General features: G+C 62.8%; 1 non-coding gene and 2 pseudogenes across 1 annotated transcript; all 3 read left to right on the top strand.

Annotated features, from left to right (window-relative positions):
- Window positions 1-3,561: 3,561 nt before the first annotated feature.
- Window positions 3,562-3,680, top strand: LOC142863650 (uncharacterized; annotated as a pseudogene).
- Window positions 3,681-7,484: 3,804 nt separating this feature from the next.
- LOC142863637 (uncharacterized) lies at window positions 7,485-7,603 on the top strand (annotated as a pseudogene).
- Window positions 7,604-11,394: 3,791 nt separating this feature from the next.
- LOC142863580 (5S ribosomal RNA) lies at window positions 11,395-11,513 on the top strand. Its single transcript, XR_012914351.1, has one exon. It is a non-coding gene; the product is annotated as a 5S ribosomal RNA (ribosomal RNA).
- Window positions 11,514-11,863: the final 350 nt, after the last annotated feature.

Here is an 11,863-nt window from a genome sequence, read left to right on the forward strand (position 1 = left end):
CGACACGCTGGAGGAAACCTTGAGAGTCTGAGAGGGGAGGGAGTTCCAGAAGAAGGCCAGGATGTCATTTTGAGGGAGTATGTGACCAGAACTCGTCCCGTTGCTTTTGGGGTTCTATGGGCTACACGCAGGAATCTTTGGTGGTGGCACCTGATGTTGGGGGATCCGGAGTCACACCCAGACCTGCTCCACAGGCCTCCTTTTACTTTTCTCTTCGGATTCATGATTTTTAAAAAGTGTCTCTTACCTCTATGATTGCATTTTCTTTTCTCTCTCTTTTCAAGCAGATGATGGGAGTACAAGTATTCAGGTGACATGTGTTGCCCGTGCCCCCCTCCCCCCTGTGTTCTTTTTTTTTTTTTTTTTTTTTTTTTGAGACAGAGTCTCGTTTTGCTGCCCAGGCTAGAGTGAGTGCCATGGCGTCAGCCTAGCTCACGGCAACCTCAATCTCCGGGCTCAAGCAATCCTGCTGCCTCAGCCTCCCGAGTAGTTGGGACTACAGGCATGCACCACCACGCCCGGCTGTGTTTTTCTATATATATTAGTTGGCCAATTAATTTCTTTCTATTTTTAGTAGAGACGGGGGTCTCGCTCTTGCTCAGGCTGGTTTCGAACTCCTGACCTGGAGCAATCCGCCCGCCTCGGCCTCCCAGAGAGCTAGGATTACAGGCGTGAGCCACCGCGCCCGGCCCCCCCTGTGTTCTTATTCATATACCTCTCATGTTGTTGCAGCGTATTGTGGGGGTACCAATGTTAAGGTCGGGTGCCTTGCCCTCTCCAAGCCTCCCCCCTCGGGTCAGAGCTTCAAGTGCGCCCATCCCCCAGTCGGTGCGCACCCACCCCATGCCTAATGGATGTGTATGCCCCTCCCCTCCCCCCACCCGCCCGACACCCACCCGATGAAGGTGATTCCTCTCTGTCCACTTAGGCGTCCATCCGTTCGTACCAATTTGCTGGTGAGCGCGCTCACGTGGTGCTCGTGTGTCCATTCTTGGGATACCTGGCTTACTGGAACGGGTTCCAGCTCTGGCCAGGAGAACACGAGAGGCGCCCTCTCACCGCTGCTCCTCACAGCCGAATGGCACTCCGTGGTGTCCACGCGCCACATTTTATTAATGCACTCCTGGATGGATGGGCACTCGGGTCGCTTCCACGTCTTTGCGATTGTGAATTGTGCCCTAACTGTCACCCTAACCCTTACCCAGCCCGTCTCCTCTGCCCCTGCCTGACGCGCTCCTCCCCGGCCAGGCCCGTCACTGTCCTGGGCCCCCGCCTGACCGGCTCCTCCCCGCCCGGCCTGTCACCGTCCTCTGCCCCTGCCTGACATGCTCCTTCCCGCCCGGCCTCTCACCGTCCTCGGCCCCTGCCTGACCGGCTCCTCCGTCGCCTGGGCCTTCCAAGGGCTTGGTGTGGACGCTGCTTCCAGGAAGCCCTCCAGAAACCCGGCAGCAGGGTGGCCGCAGCAGTCTCCAGCAGCCGTCCCTAAGTCGCGTGAGTGCGGGGGACGTGCCCCCGCTGTGCCGCGGGGGCCCAGCCTGGTGTCTTCCCTGAGGCCCTGCGGCTGCCGGCTGGGCTGCCGCTCCCCGCAAGGGGAGAGCCGCGGAGGTGGGGACCGCCTCCTGATGGGGACGTACACGCAGCTCTCCAAGTCGGATTCCGGGGCTTTCTGTCCTGCCCGAAGGCCCAGCCGGCCTGCGGGTCCTTAGAGTGGCAAAAACCTCCGAAAACTGAGACTGAGGGTCCGGTGGGTGTCTGCACTTTTGTGCTGGGCACCCCAGGGAGGCCCGGGGGCTGGCTGGACAACGTGGTCTGCTGGGCTGGGGGGTTGGAGGAGCAACTGATGCCCTTTGCACTTTGGGTAGCAAGAGTCTGAGGTGTCTCTGAGCCCTGTGCCCTGTGGGGGGGGGCGGGGGGGAGGAGGAGGAGGAGGAGGAGGAGGAGGTGGGAAGGGCCGGGGCCTGCAGTCCTGTTCCCGGGGTGGCACGGCAAGTGGCTTCTTCCACAGGCTGCTTGGCCTGGGCTCCCTGCACCTGGGCCTTTGGAGGACCGGCCCTGTGCTTGCCAACACTTCCTGCAGGGACCCAGAGCTGGGAGGTGGCATCTCTCAGCCCTGGGTCGGGCAGAGCCCCAGCGGGCCATGCCCACAACCTCTCTCAGCACCGGTCCCCCAGAAGGCTCCTTTGGGACCAGGATTCTCTTGCGGTGACTCTTTAAGGTCTGGCCCCTGGATGGAGGGGCACCAGGAGTAGAGGAGCAGGAAGGGGAAGGGGGTGGCCATGCGAGGGGACACTTTGAGGCCAAGTCCCAGCTTCAGCCTGATCCTCCTGGGAACCCCGCTCTGAGACAAGGAGCCGGGCTTCCCATTCCCACAGCAGCCAGTCGTGGGCTGAGGACACCTGGGGCGTTGGGAACTCCCTGGCTTCTCCTTGGTTTAACATCTGGAGCTGCTTGTGAATCGCGCCGCCACACACACCCGAGCGCAGGTGTCTTCCGCACAGACTGCGGGCCTCGCTCTTCTGAATGCCGCTAGCTCGCCACCCACCCACGGGTGAACCCGGTCAGGGTGCTTTCTCTAAGGGGCAGACTCTTTTCCGGGCGGGCTACCGGTGTCTCTGTTTGCTCGTTTCTTTCTTCCATTTCGGGAAAGTCTTCCTTGCTGGGTGTGGAAATCTCCTATGCCTTCCCTCGCCTATTCTGTCAGCTTTAAAATTCTCTTTCAGTTGCCACCCTCACAGATGGATTAGGAAACTCTTTCCGGTGCACTCATTAGTGAAATGACCTCCAGGAAGCTGGAATCCAATATCTAATGGCCGATTTTTAGCGAGTCCACACGCCAGGGTGGTCGGGGTCCAATGCAGCCCCGGCCAGGCCCAGGCCCCTTGGACTGGGCCACAGGAGGACACGGAGGAGGGTCCCGGCCCCCACGAAGCGGTGCCGGCAGTTCTCCACGGGCTTGGGCGTTTTCCAGAGGTAGGAGATGGAGGGGACTGATTTCTTCAGCGCCCCCCAAACCAGGCCACCCCACCCCACCCATGGGACACATCCCCAGAGAGAGACGCCCCATACACTGGCTGTGCCCCAGCCCTGGCCCGGGGGAATAGGCGGCAGCCCACCCACAGGGCGAGGGGGGGGGGCGCAGCTGAAAGGGGTTGTGGGGGAGGGCGGCCCCTGGCTGGGGTCAAAGGGCGAGCGTCCCGCGCGTGCGCAGTCAGCGGCAGGCAGCGACGCGCTGGGGGTGGGCAGCGGGTAGGTGAAGGAGGCCGGGCGAGGAGACGAGGGGGGCTGGGAGGGCTCCACCTTGGCGAGTCCAGCCGTGGAGGCGCATCTTGTGTGAGTGTGAGTGAGTGTGAGTGTGTGTGTGTGTGTATAGAGAGACAGCCCCCCGCCCCGCCCCGCCCCGCCCCGCCCCGCCCATCACCCCCGTCCCTGGGAGCCCGCGGGACCTGGCCGGCGAACTCAACCGGCCCGGCCCGGCGCGGGGCCTGGGGCGGGAGGCGGCGGCGGGGAAGCCCAGAGAGGCTCGGCTTCTTGAGCGGGGCAGGGGCGCCCTCCGCCACCGCCATCTAGGGCCACACCACCCTGAACGCCCCCGATCTCGTCTGGTCTCGGAAGCTAAGCGGGGTCGGGCCTGGTTAGTACTTGGATGGGAGACCGCCTGGGAGTACCGGGTGCCACAGGCTGCTGCTTTTTTTTTTTTTTTTTTTTTTTGCCTCTTGTTCTGTCCCCTTTCTGGGAGCGCGGCGGCGGCCCGGGGTGGGGGTCACCCCCACCCTCAGCGCCCGCCCGCGGTGCCTGGCGCCCCAGCCCGCACCGTGGGGCCTCCTCTTGTCCCAAGCCGCGACACCGCCGCCACGCGGCAGCATGCGTGGCATCTGGACTGTCAGGTCTCAGACCAAAGGTCTGCTCTGTGGGAACCGACACGCTGGAGGAAACCTTGAGAGTCTGAGAGGGGAGGGAGTTCCAGAAGAAGGCCAGGATGTCATTTTGAGGGAGTATGTGACCAGAACTCGTCCCGTTGCTTTTGGGGTTCTATGGGCTACACGCAGGAATCTTTGGTGGTGGCACCTGATGTTGGGGGATCCGGAGTCACACCCAGACCTGCTCCACAGGCCTCCTTTTACTTTTCTCTTCGGATTCATGATTTTTAAAAAGTGTCTCTTACCTCTATGATTGCATTTTCTTTTCTCTCTCTTTTCAAGCAGATGATGGGAGTACAAGTATTCAGGTGACATGTGTTGCCCGTGCCCCCCTCCCCCCTGTGTTCTTTTTTTTTTTTTTTTTTTTTTTTTTTTGAGACAGAGTCTCGTTTTGCTGCCCAGGCTAGAGTGAGTGCCATGGCGTCAGCCTAGCTCACGGCAACCTCAATCTCCGGGCTCAAGCAATCCTGCTGCCTCAGCCTCCCGAGTAGTTGGGACTACAGGCATGCACCACCACGCCCGGCTGTGTTTTTCTATATATATTAGTTGGCCAATTAATTTCTTTCTATTTTTAGTAGAGACGGGGGTCTCGCTCTTGCTCAGGCTGGTTTCGAACTCCTGACCTGGAGCAATCCGCCCGCCTCGGCCTCCCAGAGAGCTAGGATTACAGGCGTGAGCCACCGCGCCCGGCCCCCCCTGTGTTCTTATTCATATACCTCTCATGTTGTTGCAGCGTATTGTGGGGGTACCAATGTTAAGGTCGGGTGCCTTGCCCTCTCCAAGCCTCCCCCCTCGGGTCAGAGCTTCAAGTGCGCCCATCCCCCAGTCGGTGCGCACCCACCCCATGCCTAATGGATGTGTATGCCCCTCCCCTCCCCCCACCCGCCCGACACCCACCCGATGAAGGTGATTCCTCTCTGTCCACTTAGGCGTCCATCCGTTCGTACCAATTTGCTGGTGAGCGCGCTCACGTGGTGCTCGTGTGTCCATTCTTGGGATACCTGGCTTACTGGAACGGGTTCCAGCTCTGGCCAGGAGAACACGAGAGGCGCCCTCTCACCGCTGCTCCTCACAGCCGAATGGCACTCCGTGGTGTCCACGCGCCACATTTTATTAATGCACTCCTGGATGGATGGGCACTCGGGTCGCTTCCACGTCTTTGCGATTGTGAATTGTGCCCTAACTGTCACCCTAACCCTTACCCAGCCCGTCTCCTCTGCCCCTGCCTGACGCGCTCCTCCCCGGCCAGGCCCGTCACTGTCCTGGGCCCCCGCCTGACCGGCTCCTCCCCGCCCGGCCTGTCACCGTCCTCTGCCCCTGCCTGACATGCTCCTTCCCGCCCGGCCTCTCACCGTCCTCGGCCCCTGCCTGACCGGCTCCTCCGTCGCCTGGGCCTTCCAAGGGCTTGGTGTGGACGCTGCTTCCAGGAAGCCCTCCAGAAACCCGGCAGCAGGGTGGCCGCAGCAGTCTCCAGCAGCCGTCCCTAAGTCGCGTGAGTGCGGGGGACGTGCCCCCGCTGTGCCGCGGGGGCCCAGCCTGGTGTCTTCCCTGAGGCCCTGCGGCTGCCGGCTGGGCTGCCGCTCCCCGCAAGGGGAGAGCCGCGGAGGTGGGGACCGCCTCCTGATGGGGACGTACACGCAGCTCTCCAAGTCGGATTCCGGGGCTCTCTGTCCTGCCCGAAGGCCCAGCTGGCCTGCGGGTCCTTAGAGTGGCAAAAACCTCCGAAAACTGAGACTGAGGGTCCGGTGGGTGTCTGCACTTTTGTGCTGGGCACCCCAGGGAGGCCCGGGGGCTGGCTGGACAACGTGGTCTGCTGGGCTGGGGGGTTGGAGGAGCAACTGATGCCCTTTGCACTTTGGGTAGCAAGAGTCTGAGGTGTCTCTGAGCCCTGTGCCCTGTGGGGGGGGGGCGGGGGGGAGGAGGAGGAGGAGGAGGAGGAGGAGGTGGGAAGGGCCGGGGCCTGCAGTCCTGTTCCCGGGGTGGCACGGCAAGTGGCTTCTTCCACAGGCTGCTTGGCCTGGGCTCCCTGCACCTGGGCCTTTGGAGGACCGGCCCTGTGCTTGCCAACACTTCCTGCAGGGACCCAGAGCTGGGAGGTGGCATCTCTCAGCCCTGGGTCGGGCAGAGCCCCAGCGGGCCATGCCCACAACCTCTCTCAGCACCGGTCCCCCAGAAGGCTCCTTTGGGACCAGGATTCTCTTGCGGTGACTCTTTAAGGTCTGGCCCCTGGATGGAGGGGCACCAGGAGTAGAGGAGCAGGAAGGGGAAGGGGGTGGCCATGCGAGGGGACACTTTGAGGCCAAGTCCCAGCTTCAGCCTGATCCTCCTGGGAACCCCGCTCTGAGACAAGGAGCCGGGCTTCCCATTCCCACAGCAGCCAGTCGTGGGCTGAGGACACCTGGGGCGTTGGGAACTCCCTGGCTTCTCCTTGGTTTAACATCTGGAGCTGCTTGTGAATCGCGCCGCCACACACACCCGAGCGCAGGTGTCTTCCGCACAGACTGCGGGCCTCGCTCTTCTGAATGCCGCTAGCTCGCCACCCACCCACGGGTGAACCCGGTCAGGGTGCTTTCTCTAAGGGGCAGACTCTTTTCCGGGCGGGCTACCGGTGTCTCTGTTTGCTCGTTTCTTTCTTCCATTTCGGGAAAGTCTTCCTTGCTGGGTGTGGAAATCTCCTATGCCTTCCCTCGCCTATTCTGTCAGCTTTAAAATTCTCTTTCAGTTGCCACCCTCACAGATGGATTAGGAAACTCTTTCCGGTGCACTCATTAGTGAAATGACCTCCAGGAAGCTGGAATCCAATATCTAATGGCCGATTTTTAGCGAGTCCACACGCCAGGGTGGTCGGGGTCCAATGCAGCCCCGGCCAGGCCCAGGCCCCTTGGACTGGGCCACAGGAGGACACGGAGGAGGGTCCCGGCCCCCACGAAGCGGTGCCGGCAGTTCTCCACGGGCTTGGGCGTTTTCCAGAGGTAGGAGATGGAGGGGACTGATTTCTTCAGCGCCCCCCAAACCAGGCCACCCCACCCCACCCATGGGACACATCCCCAGAGAGAGACGCCCCATACACTGGCTGTGCCCCAGCCCTGGCCCGGGGGAATAGGCGGCAGCCCACCCACAGGGCGAGGGGGGGGGCGCAGCTGAAAGGGGTTGTGGGGGAGGGCGGCCCCTGGCTGGGGTCAAAGGGCGAGCGTCCCGCGCGTGCGCAGTCAGCGGCAGGCAGCGACGCGCTGGGGGTGGGCAGCGGGTAGGTGAAGGAGGCCGGGCGAGGAGACGAGGGGGGCTGGGAGGGCTCCACCTTGGCGAGTCCAGCCGTGGAGGCGCATCTTGTGTGAGTGTGAGTGAGTGTGAGTGTGTGTGTGTGTGTATAGAGAGACAGCCCCCCGCCCCGCCCCGCCCCGCCCCGCCCCGCCCCGCCCATCACCCCCGTCCCTGGGAGCCCGCGGGACCCGGCCGGCGAACTCAACCGGCCCGGCCCGGCGCGGGGCCTGGGGCGGGAGGCGGCGGCGGGGAAGCCCAGAGAGGCTCGGCTTCTTGAGCGGGGCAGGGGCGCCCTCCGCCGCCGCCGTCTAGGGCCACACCACCCTGAACGCCCCCGATCTCGTCTGGTCTCGGAAGCTAAGCGGGGTCGGGCCTGGTTAGTACTTGGATGGGAGACCGCCTGGGAGTACCGGGTGCCACAGGCTGCTGCTTTTTTTTTTTTTTTTTTTTTTTTTGCCTCTTGTTCTGTCCCCTTTCTGGGAGCGCGGCGGCGGCCCGGGGTGGGGGTCACCCCCACCCTCAGCGCCCGCCCGCGGTGCCTGGCGCCCCAGCCCGCACCGTGGGGCCTCCTCTTGTCCCAAGCCGCGACACCGCCGCCACGCGGCAGCATGCGTGGCATCTGGACTGTCAGGTCTCAGACCAAAGGTCTGCTCTGTGGGAACCGACACGCTGGAGGAAACCTTGAGAGTCTGAGAGGGGAGGGAGTTCCAGAAGAAGGCCAGGATGTCATTTTGAGGGAGTATGTGACCAGAACTCGTCCCGTTGCTTTTGGGGTTCTATGGGCTACACGCAGGAATCTTTGGTGGTGGCACCTGATGTTGGGGGATCCGGAGTCACACCCAGACCTGCTCCACAGGCCTCCTTTTACTTTTCTCTTCGGATTCATGATTTTTAAAAAGTGTCTCTTACCTCTATGATTGCATTTTCTTTTCTCTCTCTTTTCAAGCAGATGATGGGAGTACAAGTATTCAGGTGACATGTGTTGCCCGTGCCCCCCTCCCCCCTGTGTTCTTTTTTTTTTTTTTTTTTTTTTTTTTTTGAGACAGAGTCTCGTTTTGCTGCCCAGGCTAGAGTGAGTGCCATGGCGTCAGCCTAGCTCACGGCAACCTCAATCTCCGGGCTCAAGCAATCCTGCTGCCTCAGCCTCCCGAGTAGTTGGGACTACAGGCATGCACCACCACGCCCGGCTGTGTTTTTCTATATATATTAGTTGGCCAATTAATTTCTTTCTATTTTTAGTAGAGACGGGGGTCTCGCTCTTGCTCAGGCTGGTTTCGAACTCCTGACCTGGAGCAATCCGCCCGCCTCGGCCTCCCAGAGAGCTAGGATTACAGGCGTGAGCCACCGCGCCCGGCCCCCCCTGTGTTCTTATTCATATACCTCTCATGTTGTTGCAGCGTATTGTGGGGGTACCAATGTTAAGGTCGGGTGCCTTGCCCTCTCCAAGCCTCCCCCCTCGGGTCAGAGCTTCAAGTGCGCCCATCCCCCAGTCGGTGCGCACCCACCCCATGCCTAATGGATGTGTATGCCCCTCCCCTCCCCCCACCCGCCCGACACCCACCCGATGAAGGTGATTCCTCTCTGTCCACTTAGGCGTCCATCCGTTCGTACCAATTTGCTGGTGAGCGCGCTCACGTGGTGCTCGTGTGTCCATTCTTGGGATACCTGGCTTACTGGAACGGGTTCCAGCTCTGGCCAGGAGAACACGAGAGGCGCCCTCTCACCGCTGCTCCTCACAGCCGAATGGCACTCCGTGGTGTCCACGCGCCACATTTTATTAATGCACTCCTGGATGGATGGGCACTCGGGTCGCTTCCACGTCTTTGCGATTGTGAATTGTGCCCTAACTGTCACCCTAACCCTTACCCAGCCCGTCTCCTCTGCCCCTGCCTGACGCGCTCCTCCCCGGCCAGGCCCGTCACTGTCCTGGGCCCCCGCCTGACCGGCTCCTCCCCGCCCGGCCTGTCACCGTCCTCTGCCCCTGCCTGACATGCTCCTTCCCGCCCGGCCTCTCACCGTCCTCGGCCCCTGCCTGACCGGCTCCTCCGTCGCCTGGGCCTTCCAAGGGCTTGGTGTGGACGCTGCTTCCAGGAAGCCCTCCAGAAACCCGGCAGCAGGGTGGCCGCAGCAGTCTCCAGCAGCCGTCCCTAAGTCGCGTGAGTGCGGGGGACGTGCCCCCGCTGTGCCGCGGGGGCCCAGCCTGGTGTCTTCCCTGAGGCCCTGCGGCTGCCGGCTGGGCTGCCGCTCCCCGCAAGGGGAGAGCCGCGGAGGTGGGGACCGCCTCCTGATGGGGACGTACACGCAGCTCTCCAAGTCGGATTCCGGGGCTCTCTGTCCTGCCCGAAGGCCCAGCTGGCCTGCGGGTCCTTAGAGTGGCAAAAACCTCCGAAAACTGAGACTGAGGGTCCGGTGGGTGTCTGCACTTTTGTGCTGGGCACCCCAGGGAGGCCCGGGGGCTGGCTGGACAACGTGGTCTGCTGGGCTGGGGGGTTGGAGGAGCAACTGATGCCCTTTGCACTTTGGGTAGCAAGAGTCTGAGGTGTCTCTGAGCCCTGTGCCCTGTGGGGGGGGGGCGGGGGGGAGGAGGAGGAGGAGGAGGAGGAGGAGGTGGGAAGGGCCGGGGCCTGCAGTCCTGTTCCCGGGGTGGCACGGCAAGTGGCTTCTTCCACAGGCTGCTTGGCCTGGGCTCCCTGCACCTGGGCCTTTGGAGGACCGGCCCTGTGCTTGCCAACACTTCCTGCAGGGACCCAGAGCTGGGAGGTGGCATCTCTCAGCCCTGGGTCGGGCAGAGCCCCAGCGGGCCATGCCCACAATCTCTCTCAGCACCGGTCCCCCAGAAGGCTCCTTTGGGACCAGGATTCTCTTGCGGTGACTCTTTAAGGTCTGGCCCCTGGATGGAGGGGCACCAGGAGTAGAGGAGCAGGAAGGGGAAGGGGGTGGCCATGCGAGGGGACACTTTGAGGCCAAGTCCCAGCTTCAGCCTGATCCTCCTGGGAACCCCGCTCTGAGACAAGGAGCCGGGCTTCCCATTCCCACAGCAGCCAGTCGTGGGCTGAGGACACCTGGGGCGTTGGGAACTCCCTGGCTTCTCCTTGGTTTAACATCTGGAGCTGCTTGTGAATCGCGCCGCCACACACACCCGAGCGCAGGTGTCTTCCGCACAGACTGCGGGCCTCGCTCTTCTGAATGCCGCTAGCTCGCCACCCACCCACGGGTGAACCCGGTCAGGGTGCTTTCTCTAAGGGGCAGACTCTTTTCCGGGCGGGCTACCGGTGTCTCTGTTTGCTCGTTTCTTTCTTCCATTTCGGGAAAGTCTTCCTTGCTGGGTGTGGAAATCTCCTATGCCTTCCCTCGCCTATTCTGTCAGCTTTAAAATTCTCTTTCAGTTGCCACCCTCACAGATGGATTAGGAAACTCTTTCCGGTGCACTCATTAGTGAAATGACCTCCAGGAAGCTGGAATCCAATATCTAATGGCCGATTTTTAGCGAGTCCACACGCCAGGGTGGTCGGGGTCCAATGCAGCCCCGGCCAGGCCCAGGCCCCTTGGACTGGGCCACAGGAGGACACGGAGGAGGGTCCCGGCCCCCACGAAGCGGTGCCGGCAGTTCTCCACGGGCTTGGGCGTTTTCCAGAGGTAGGAGATGGAGGGGACTGATTTCTTCAGCGCCCCCCAAACCAGGCCACCCCACCCCACCCATGGGACACATCCCCAGAGAGAGACGCCCCATACACTGGCTGTGCCCCAGCCCTGGCCCGGGGGAATAGGCGGCAGCCCACCCACAGGGCGAGGGGGGGGGCGCAGCTGAAAGGGGTTGTGGGGGAGGGCGGCCCCTGGCTGGGGTCAAAGGGCGAGCGTCCCGCGCGTGCGCAGTCAGCGGCAGGCAGCGACGCGCTGGGGGTGGGCAGCGGGTAGGTGAAGGAGGCCGGGCGAGGAGACGAGGGGGGCTGGGAGGGCTCCACCTTGGCGAGTCCAGCCGTGGAGGCGCATCTTGTGTGAGTGTGAGTGAGTGTGAGTGTGTGTGTGTGTGTATAGAGAGACAGCCCCCCGCCCCGCCCCGCCCCGCCCATCACCCCCGTCCCTGGGAGCCCGCGGGACCCGGCCGGCGAACTCAACCGGCCCGGCCCGGCGCGGGGCCTGGGGCGGGAGGCGGCGGCGGGGAAGCCCAGAGAGGCTCGGCTTCTTGAGCGGGGCAGGGGCGCCCTCCGCCGCCGCCGTCTAGGGCCACACCACCCTGAACGCCCCCGATCTCGTCTGGTCTCGGAAGCTAAGCGGGGTCGGGCCTGGTTAGTACTTGGATGGGAGACCGCCTGGGAATACCGGGTGCCACAGGCTGCTGCTTTTTTTTTTTTTTTTTTTTTTTTTGCCTCTTGTTCTGTCCCCTTTCTGGGAGCGCGGCGGCGGCCCGGGGTGGGGGTCACCCCCACCCTCAGCGCCCGCCCGCGGTGCCTGGCGCCCCAGCCCGCACCGTGGGGCCTCCTCTTGTCCCAAGCCGCGACACCGCCGCCACGCGGCAGCATGCGTGGCATCTGGACTGTCAGGTCTCAGACCAAAGGTCTGCTCTGTGGGAACCGACACGCTGGAGGAAACCTTGAGAGTCTGAGAGGGGAGGGAGTTCCAGAAGAAGGCCAGGATGTCATTTTGAGGGAGTATGTGACCAGAACTCGTCCCGTTGCTTTTGGGGT

The sequence above is a fragment of the Microcebus murinus genome, chromosome 22, assembly GCF_040939455.1.
Source record: "Microcebus murinus isolate Inina chromosome 22, M.murinus_Inina_mat1.0, whole genome shotgun sequence".
Classification (NCBI taxonomy): domain Eukaryota; kingdom Metazoa; phylum Chordata; class Mammalia; order Primates; family Cheirogaleidae; genus Microcebus; species Microcebus murinus.